The sequence below is a fragment of the Perognathus longimembris genome, chromosome 21 (genome assembly GCF_023159225.1).
Source record: "Perognathus longimembris pacificus isolate PPM17 chromosome 21, ASM2315922v1, whole genome shotgun sequence".
NCBI lineage: Eukaryota > Metazoa > Chordata > Mammalia > Rodentia > Heteromyidae > Perognathus > Perognathus longimembris.
The window spans coordinates 6,344,917-6,354,646 of NC_063181.1; the positions used below are offsets into that span (position 1 = coordinate 6,344,917).

Genomic DNA, 9,730 nt, shown 5'->3' on the forward strand with positions numbered 1-9,730 from the left:
TGAACTTATTAAGGCCTGGGCTGTCCCTGAGCTCTTCTGCTCAAGTGATCTCCCACTTTGAGCCACAGAGCCATTTTTGGGTTTTCTGGTGGCTAATCGGAGGACTTTCCTGCCAGGGCTAGCTTTGAACTGCAATCCTCAAATCTCAGCCTCTTGAGTAGCTTGGATTACCGGCATGAGCCACTAATGCCTGCTCTTCTTTAGGGTAACAATGTTTTGGTTTTTTCTCTTTGCAACTCAGAATACATTATTCAGAAGGCCATGATTGGATTTATGACTTGGGATTCCATCTGAAATCACTTTTACAGTTAAAAAAAAAAGTTATCCCAACCACACCCTAGTAATATCTACCTTAATGTTATAGGCAACTTTTGGGCTTGCGTTAACCGGCCTTACATCAGGCTCAATGATGTTATTTGCCTACCCTGTGTGAGGCCCTGAGTCTGATCCCCAGCACTGCCAAACAACCAAAACAAAAACAAGCCACCTAAGTTTATCAAGCACACTGCCCCATCTCAGCAAACCAGGAATAGAGGTTCACGTCCCACCTACACAACAGAAAAGGCCTACGTATGAAGGTGGCAACAGGCAACAGCTGCAAGATGCCTATATTTTAAAAAACAACAAGGGTGTGTGTGTCTGGATGATACATTCCAGTAACAGTTAATGATCCACTGGGTGCTGATAAAACCTATTTTACAGGATTAGAAGTGAAATTCCCAGAAATGCCTCAAAAGGCTAAAAGGCAAGGTTCCTAAAATACTGTAAACATTAGCTTGTCTGCCTGCATTGATAATTCTGTATTGTCTGTGACTTATTCTTTGGCCAGTCCTGGGGCTTGGGACTCAGACTCGGGGACTGAGCACTGTCCCTGGCTTCTTTGTGCTCGAGGCTAGCACTCTACCACTTGAGCCACAGCGCCACTTCTGGCCTTTTCTGTTTATGTGATGCTGAGGAATCGAATCCAGGGTTTCACGCACGCTAGGCAAGCACTCTAATGCTAAACCACATTCCCAGCCCCTCTGTGATGTTTTAAATATCTAAATGGCCTTTGACAGAAGAAAACTTCCCACCCCAGAGACAACCATCACAAAAGGGGTCAGTTATAAAGTAGCCTTGTAGATGGGTGCTGGTGGCTCAGGCCTGTAATCACACAGGAAGCTGAGCTCTGAAGACTGCTGCTGGAAGACAGCCTGGGCAAAAAAGTCTGTGAGACTCTGATCTCCACTAAACTACCAAAAGCTAGTGCTAGCCTTGAACAAAAGCTCAGGGACAGAGCCCAGGCCCTGAATTTAAGCCCCAGGACAAGCACAGACACATAAAAATGGAGCCTTGTGTAGGTATGCAATAATGGAAACTCAAACACTATTAAGCAATCTTGCTTTGTTGATGGGACCTGGCAAAACCACGAAGATTATTTGTAAAACCTGAATATCCAAAGTAGAGTTTTCTCTTGATCTACAGCTAACTTCAGCGTACACATTAAAGCCATGCACCCAAACTTTTGTTATATAAAATAGATTTGGGCTTTTAGCTTTAAGAAGTGGTGTTTTCCCCTGACATCACAAATATGTGGCAGAATAGTATGTTACACAGACCACAATTTTTTTTTTCTCATTCAAAATTGCCACACAAAGCTCCACACTTGGCCCATGATGCCATCACTTATTGGTAGAATTAAAAATACAAAAGAATCCAAGCAAACAAAGGGCTTCTATGATATGCATGTCAATTAAAACACTTTTAAAAGTAAGTAAAAAATATTTCTATTCAGAGACATTAACACTTTGTAATTGCAAGTCTGAAGACTGACAGAACCCTCTCCATGAGTACCAGCATGGGACTTGGCACAGAGAAGGAATATCTAAAAAATAACCCACAAACAGCATGTTTATACTAACATCAAAGTATTGTTCTCTAAAAAGGTATGCAGTTTAAAAAAAGAGAACCACAGTGAAACTCCTTGATACAAGTAGTATACACTTAGATGAATGAAAACAAAGTGTAAGAGGTGCAAGTGAGTGGAGGGAATGAAGGTGGGTGAATATGGTCGCAATAATGAAAACAGAAGGATGAAACCTGCTGGTGCCATTGTAAGAGAGAAGGGTAGGATAAGTGAGAAAGATTAGAGGGAAGGAGGAAGATGGAGCATAGTATATGTAACATGCATGGGAATATCACAATGTAAACCCCTCTTACAGCTAATGTATGCTAATAAAAACATCTTTAAAAACAGTGCAAAGATAAAAAAAAATCACTATTGCAATAGAAGTGTTTGCAATGATACAGTGGTCACTAGAAACTAGCCAACTTATAAAAAGAGGAAGAATACCAAAGTATGAAATCCTACCACTTAAATACAACCACAGGTAACAGCTGAATTAGTCATTTAGCAAATAAACAATAATCTATCAGATGTATTTATGTACAATGCAATTCCTTTTTTCTTTTTTTGCCAGGCATGAGCACTGTCCCCAGCTTCTTCCTGCTCAAAACTAGCTCTCTACCACTGGCCTTTTCTGCTTTTGTGGTACTGCATGCAAGGCAAGCACTCTACAGCGAAGTCACACTCCCAGCCCCCTGCTTTTTTAAAAGATCATTTATGTAATGGGATCATCACAGATAAATCCTTAATTAACCTTAAAAAAAATCTTACTAGTTTCTCATAAGATAGTAATTCTTAATCCTGCTTAGAAAATCACTATTATAGAAAATCACTATTATTTTTAATAAAGGATGTGTACTTGATGCTTAATTTAAAAAAAGGATATATTTGTATCAGAAAGTTGTCTACAACAAGGTTACTAAGTTCTTTTTAAAAAATTACAGTGTGAGGCTAGGAATATGGTAGAGTGCTTGCCTCGCATACATGAAACCCTGGGTTCCAATCCTAAGTACCACATATATAGAAAAAGCCAGAAGTGGCACTGTGGCTCAAGAGGTAGAGTGCTAACCCTGAGCAAAAAAAGAAGCCAGGGACAGTGCTCAGGCCCTGAGTTAAAGCCCCAGGACTGGCAAAAACAAAACAAAAGAAAATTACAGTGTATGTGAACCTACCTAGAAAAAGCAAGCAAGGAATTATGGGGTAATTACCACAGCTTAGGCAGAGAGCTCAGATAATAGACATGTGATAGCTATTATCATAAAAGGAAACATGGAAACAGAAAGTATTGAGCTGCTCCCACATACTACTCCACTGACTAAAATCAAACAGAAAAACAACCCCCACCCCCCAGCAATATTTGCTGCTGACAGGGAGCGAGTGCTTTCAGTGATGACAAGAATACAAGGTGTACTCACTTCTGGGAGGGAGAGTTCAGAAATTTAAGTCAAAAGACTCTTTGCTATGTAACCCAGCAATCTCAGTAGATACTTGCCAAGGGAAATAAAAATAGTCACACAAACATCTGGATGCAAGTATTTATTTGTAATCGCCAAAAATTAACACAAAAGTAACCTCAACTGAAGAATGAACAAATAAGAAGACACTGTATCTATAAAATGAAATAGCACTTTTATGAATGAAAATGAACAACTTGGACATTAAGCAACAGCATGTGACAAGCACCTGCAATCCTAGCTACTCATGATGCTGAGTTCTGAGGGTAGCAATTCAAAGCCAGCCCAAGCAGGAAAATCCACAAGACTCTGATCTCCAATCAACCACTAGAGTGGCTCAAAGTGGTAGAGTGCTAGCCTTCAGAGCAAAAGCTCAAGGGACAGTGCCTAGGCTCCATGATTGGGGGAGGGGGGGGGGGGAACAGCGTAGATAAATCTCAGTATGTATAGGGCTAAGTGAACAAAGCCAGATTAAAAAGTTCTACTCTATGATTTCATTATATGACATCCAGGAGAAGGAAAACTAGAGGAGAAAAGAACAGGATGGGTGGTCGCTAGGCAGGTAGAGGGAGGATAGATACTGACAACAGAGGGGCCACAAACTTTTACTGGCAATATACTGGCTTGCTATCTTGCAACTGCTTGCTTTCTTTAAAGCTTGGTGCACTATGCTTTAAAAGGGTGAATTTCCACTGGGCACTGGGTAGCTCACACCTATAATCCCAGCTACTCAGGAGGATGAGACTTGAGGATTGAGGTTTAAAGCTAGCCCTGGCAGGAAAGCCTGTGAAACTCTTATCCCCAATTAACTGCCCCCAAAAGCCAAAAGTAGAGTTGTGGCTTAGGGACAGCACCCCAGCCCAGAGTTCAAACCCAAGGATGGGAGGAAGGGCAAATTTCATCATAGGAAAATAACAAAATCCAGTTAATGGAATGTCACCCCAAAAATCCTAAAATCTTACTCTGTATGTTTTTACTCTTCATGCACTACTATGCTGATTTAACTTTAAAAAGAGCCCCATAAGTGTGATTATAGTAGTTTTTTTTAAAGTGCTGTTTGGCATTCAATCTTCACCAAATGCTTCATATAACATTCATACTCTTGAAGCTTGATGAGCAAGTTAAGCTACAAAAACAATCCCAAAACACAACAGATAAAAATGTCCACTGATGTCTGTAAGTTCTTTAAAGAATGTTAGAAAATTAGAGGAATAAGTGCTCAAGAAAATCAAATGCTTTGTTTCTGTATTTTTTTCTGCTAATATCCTTTCATTCATAATCTGCTCTAAGATTTTCCTGTCTTTCTTTCCTTTTTGCCTCTTTATTAAAATACTGGCTCTTCATTAACCAGGCAAAGATACTAAGATACTCAGCATATAATCACCATTCTGTCCAATTAATCTATGAACTTCAAATGTGTATGCAAAGAAACAGACAGGTTCTGTCTTCAGAGGATATCTTTCGTAATCCAACACATCTGGGAAGGAACCAAAGAGAATAATGCCTGCAGAAGAGCCATCACCATGGGGCTCAACCAGGAACCTTCAATTCCACAATGGTGATTTAGGGAAAGACATTTCCAGTGAGTTAGAAGCCAGTCAGTGATTCAGTCAGAATGGAACAGAAACATTGTCCACATAGCAGAAAGCAGAGCTGCTGCAGTAGTAAACCACTGGAGAGTCTTACACCACTCACTACACTGCTATACTTCAGAAGCTCTTTTCTTTCTATTCGTTTTCCCTTGTTCTTACAAAACCCTGAGTAACTATAAGCTGAAGGTTTAACTTTGAGTTTGACACTGAAAGTCCAAGATTGGAAGCCCTATCCCTTTGACCATGAGGAGGAAACAGAAGCATATCCAAGAGCAAACCCACCCCACCTGGCAGAAAGGAGGGACAATTCACTCACCAGAACTATCCCAGGGGTCCCACCAAACCTTCGACGTGATACTCTTCCAAGGACATGCCCCAAATGACACAGGGACATCCTACTAGGCTCTGTACCATCTGCTCTGTGTGCTGGAGCACACAGCCTGTCTCATTCCTCAAGTCCCAGCACCTCTCACAGGCTACCCTGTGCACCATGGGCGGAAACCATGAACTCTTGAGGGACAAACCACAAAGTATAGAGGTATTCTTCTTCACTGTGACAAGTCACAAACTACGGAACTCAAACATCACTGAATAAAAGACACTCAGCGGGCTGGGGATATAGCCTAGTGGCAAGAGTGCCTGCCTCGGATACATGAGGCCCTAGGTTCGATTCCCCAGCACCACATATACAGAAAACGGCCAGAAGCGGCGCTGTGGCTCAAGTGGCAGAGTGCTAGCCTTGAGCGGGAAGAAGCCAGGGACAGTGCTCAGGCCCTGAGTCCGAGGCCCACGACTGGCAAAAAAAAAAAAAGACACTCAGCACAGTTACCTGAGTCTTTTCCTATACACAAGGGATTCCAGGACACATTCCTTTCCGCTTCTCCCATTTTTTACATCTTGTAAAATGAAAAAAAACTCTCAACAGAGATGGGAAACTATTTTTCCGCAAAGGACCATTTGAATATTTGCAATAATTAAACACTAGAAAACCAGAAAGAAGTGTGGCTGTGGCTCAAAATGGTAGAATGCTAGCCCTGAGTAAAAAACTCAGGGCCAGCACCCAAGCCCTGAGTTCAAGCCCCACAACCACCCCCCCCCCATCTGCTAATCTGATCAACTTAAACTTCTCAAAGGTTAATTTCTCCCCTATATGACACTTTTTTGTGTAATACATCTATGAAATGCTAGCTTATTGGTATTGGGGATTCTTTTATATTTAAAATTCATCCCTTCTTCCCTATTTCTTCATTCAATCCAAGTGCAAATTCATGGTTACATATTTTAAATGTCCTATCATTTACTGTGTTTAAGTTTTTCCAGATTGGTTCACAGAACTCTTGCTCTTAGGCTAATGGATCCCTCTTACATGCTCTTAAACTTTCGAGATTTTTTTTTTTTTGGAAGCCCTTTTCCAGCAGCCCCTATAGGCTCTTATCACTATTGACCTCTAGGGGGAGCTCAAAGTTTGTTACTTATTTTCCTTCTCATTTCCACAATTGTGATTTTTTAAAAAAGAACATCTTATGGCACTCTGAAGAGCAAGTTCAGTTTCTGTTGTTCCTTAGAACCTCTTCCATCTCAGAAGAGCAAAAGGCTCTCCCTACTGTGCTCCTGAGCAGCAGGACCGAGCCACTTCTTGCCCCCCCGCCCCCCCCCAACAGACTCCTGTGCTGCTGCCCTGACACTCTTCAGCCATGTGGCACAACTAGGGCATTATTACTGCATCTGAGAGCTGAAGGGAGGACAGCAGTAAGCAGGAGCAAGCACTCCATCGAGGTGAGTCCTGTTACTTTTGCCATAGCAGCAGGCCAATGGGGTGCCACTGTCTTTACCTTAGGGCATAGGCAGAATGAAATATGCAAAGGTAAAGTGCCCAGGTACCACCTGGGCACCACTCCCAAGGGCTAACTTACTAAAGGCACAGCTGCGATACACTGTCAGAGCCTCCTCTGTAGGGAAGGCAGCACAGGAAACGGCCTGAAGTTAGACAGCCAAATTTCCACTTCACCACTGTAGGCCCAATGATGGGGAAGTAACTAGCTCATCTTTCAACACTCATCTGAGAGAGTTTCTCTAAAGCTTAAATAGACAATAAATGCAATAAATTAGCCTTGTGTGAGAAACACAGTAAACACAATGGTAAGAAGACATTTGAGTTCAGGAAGCTAAACTTAGCCTAAATTGTTTGAGTATTTGGGTTCATAGGAGCCGGAGCCTTAAAGCCCAAGAAAGTAACATTCCAGCTGCCCTGCTGTGCATACAAATGCACAGAATCATGACTGGTCATGATAAGATTTTGTACTCTGTGTTTCTTAGCCAAAATATTACTGACTTTACCAGAAGTCAGATGATATGACTGACAAGATCATGGAGAAATCTGCATGAGATTAAGTGCTCATGGCATTTAACAGTCTTTCCTCCGCCCAATTCAGTGACTAAGAAAGAACCTCCTGTGGGAGAAGTTCAGCAAAAACCACTGGCTTCAGATGTTGGAACAGAACCTACAGCAAAGCTGTCATGAAATTCAGAGTCCATGACATAATTTCCAGAGATGTGTTCTGGAACCAATGTCCCTTCTTTGTAATTTCTTTGGATAATGTAATGTCATGTTTGGATGAAATAGAATTTAACCATCCCATCCTGCAACAAAGAACAGAGATAAACCACGTGCTAATGCATGTATAGACAACACGTGTAACTAACAGGTTACGAGCCATGGAATGTCATGACCGTGTATGTTACAAAAGCTGAAAACTGACGATTTTAAGCCTCAAGTTAGGTATCTTCAGAGGATATCCACTAACTTTTAACTGGCTGATATATAATTCCACCAACTAACCACTTCATTCAGCTGCCTGGGCAAATATCGATACTTTTTAATGGAGATTATACAAATATTACTACACCAAGTTCCTACTTCTATATATTTTACTGAGTCTTTGTAATCAGAGTGAGTAACTAGTTGTCAATACCTGCTTCAACTCTTTGCATACTACAACCCACGCTGGGGGAACCAGAACACAGTTCATTATCCATTGGTCACACCAATGGAAATTTGTTTTCTCAGATTTTTGCACCTTACCTTACTGGATACAAAGAGGTAGAATATTTAGAGGTAAAGGTTAAAGAAATGATTAAGCATACCACAGAAAATTATACCACGTTCTTCAAATGGTGAACAGTAGCACCCTAGGGAATTTTAATGAATAATCCAAGCAGATGGAGGCTTGGGTTGCCCAAGGTGAAGTAAGAAAAACTGAGATCTAGGGGAAGGTCAGCAGTGGAAGTGAACGGAGCAGTGCAGAGTACAACTGTTCCTCAGTGGGCAACAGTTCACATGCATTCATGGTATGTTGGTGTCAGATCCTCACAACCAGCCGATGAAGTTGGTTAGACTAGCATATCCATTTAACAAGATGAAGAAAGTAAAGCAGTTAAGTGTACATGCACACAGCAAGCTTGACAACTGAAGGGGATTGAGGAGTTAATGATAAAAGCCAAGTATAATGTTCACTAATAATGCTGGCTTAATGTACTTCATATTACTCAATATCTACTTGCTTATCTTACAAGTACTATTTAACCTAAGTTGTCCCTGCCATTTAGATGTTGAAGAAAAAAGACCCATTAGTTAAATAACCCAATGTTTTGTCAGTGATTTCAACAAAATCTTAACCAAAATCAAGGCTTCATGCAACTTTACAACAAAACCAATTTAATTCAGCAACTTCTTTTTGCTTGTCTATTATAGCTGCCCCCCTGCCCAACGCCCAATCCATCTGTTCTCAGTTATGGTAGATAAAATCAGATCAAATTTTTTTAAGCTAGTTTGCAACTGCATTTAAAATGTAACTGATGGCTGAATGGCTCTCCTGTAATTTAGCTACTCAGGAGACTGAGATCTGAGGATCACAACTCAAAGCCAGTCCAGGGAGGAAAGTCTGTGAGACTCTTATCTCCAATTAACCACAAGAAAACCAGAAGTGATGCTGTGGCTCAAAGTAGAGCACTAGCCTTGAGCAAAAGAGTTCTGGGACAGCATTCTGGCCCTGTTCAAGCCAGACGACCAAAACAACAACAACAAAAAAACCCATGAGAGAAGGGAGTGGGGAATGTAATTTATTCTCTCCATTACTGTGTGTGTGTGTGTGTGTGTGTGTCTTCCTCCCTCCCTCCAATACAAAGGTTCTGGCTAAGTTGTCATTCTCCCAGCCCTCCACTGCATAGTTGTTGCCATTGTTTTAGACTGTTTTAATTCTTTTTCTTAAGCCCAGAGAGTATTTTCATTGGATTATATTTTCTGAAATGCAGAGGTTTTCCCCCCCCATGAACTTCACCGAATAGGAGAGCTCAAAGCCAGGATTTGGTTCATACCTATAATCCTAGCTACTAAGGAGGCTGAGAATGGTAGGATTGCAGTTTGGGACTGGTCAGGGCCAAAAGTTCTTGAGACTGCATTTCAACCAATAGGAAAGATGGGTACAGTGGCATGTGCCTGTAATCCCAACTATGCAGGATAAGGTCCAGGCCAGCCCAGGCAAAGACTCATATTGTATAACAGAATTTAGAAGCACACTTGTAATCCCAGCTCCTCAAGTGGTGGAGATCTAAGCAATGCTGTTCAAAGCCAGCCCAGACAGGAAAGTCCATGACAGTCTTATCTCCAATTAACCAGAAAACTGGAAGTGGTGCTGTAGCTGAAAGTCGTAGAGCACTAACCTTGAGCAAAAGAGCTCAGAGACAGAGTCCAGGCTCCCTGAGTTCAAGCCTGACAATGGACAAAAAAAAAAAAAAAAAGT

General features: G+C 41.4%; 1 protein-coding gene across 2 annotated transcripts in view; it reads right to left on the reverse strand.

Moving 5' to 3' along the window:
• The window catches only part of Ppp2r2a (protein phosphatase 2 regulatory subunit Balpha), a 46,501-nt gene that overhangs the window by 20,757 nt on the left and 16,014 nt on the right, over positions 1-9,730 (reverse strand). The gene's annotated exons all lie outside the window — the stretch shown is intronic.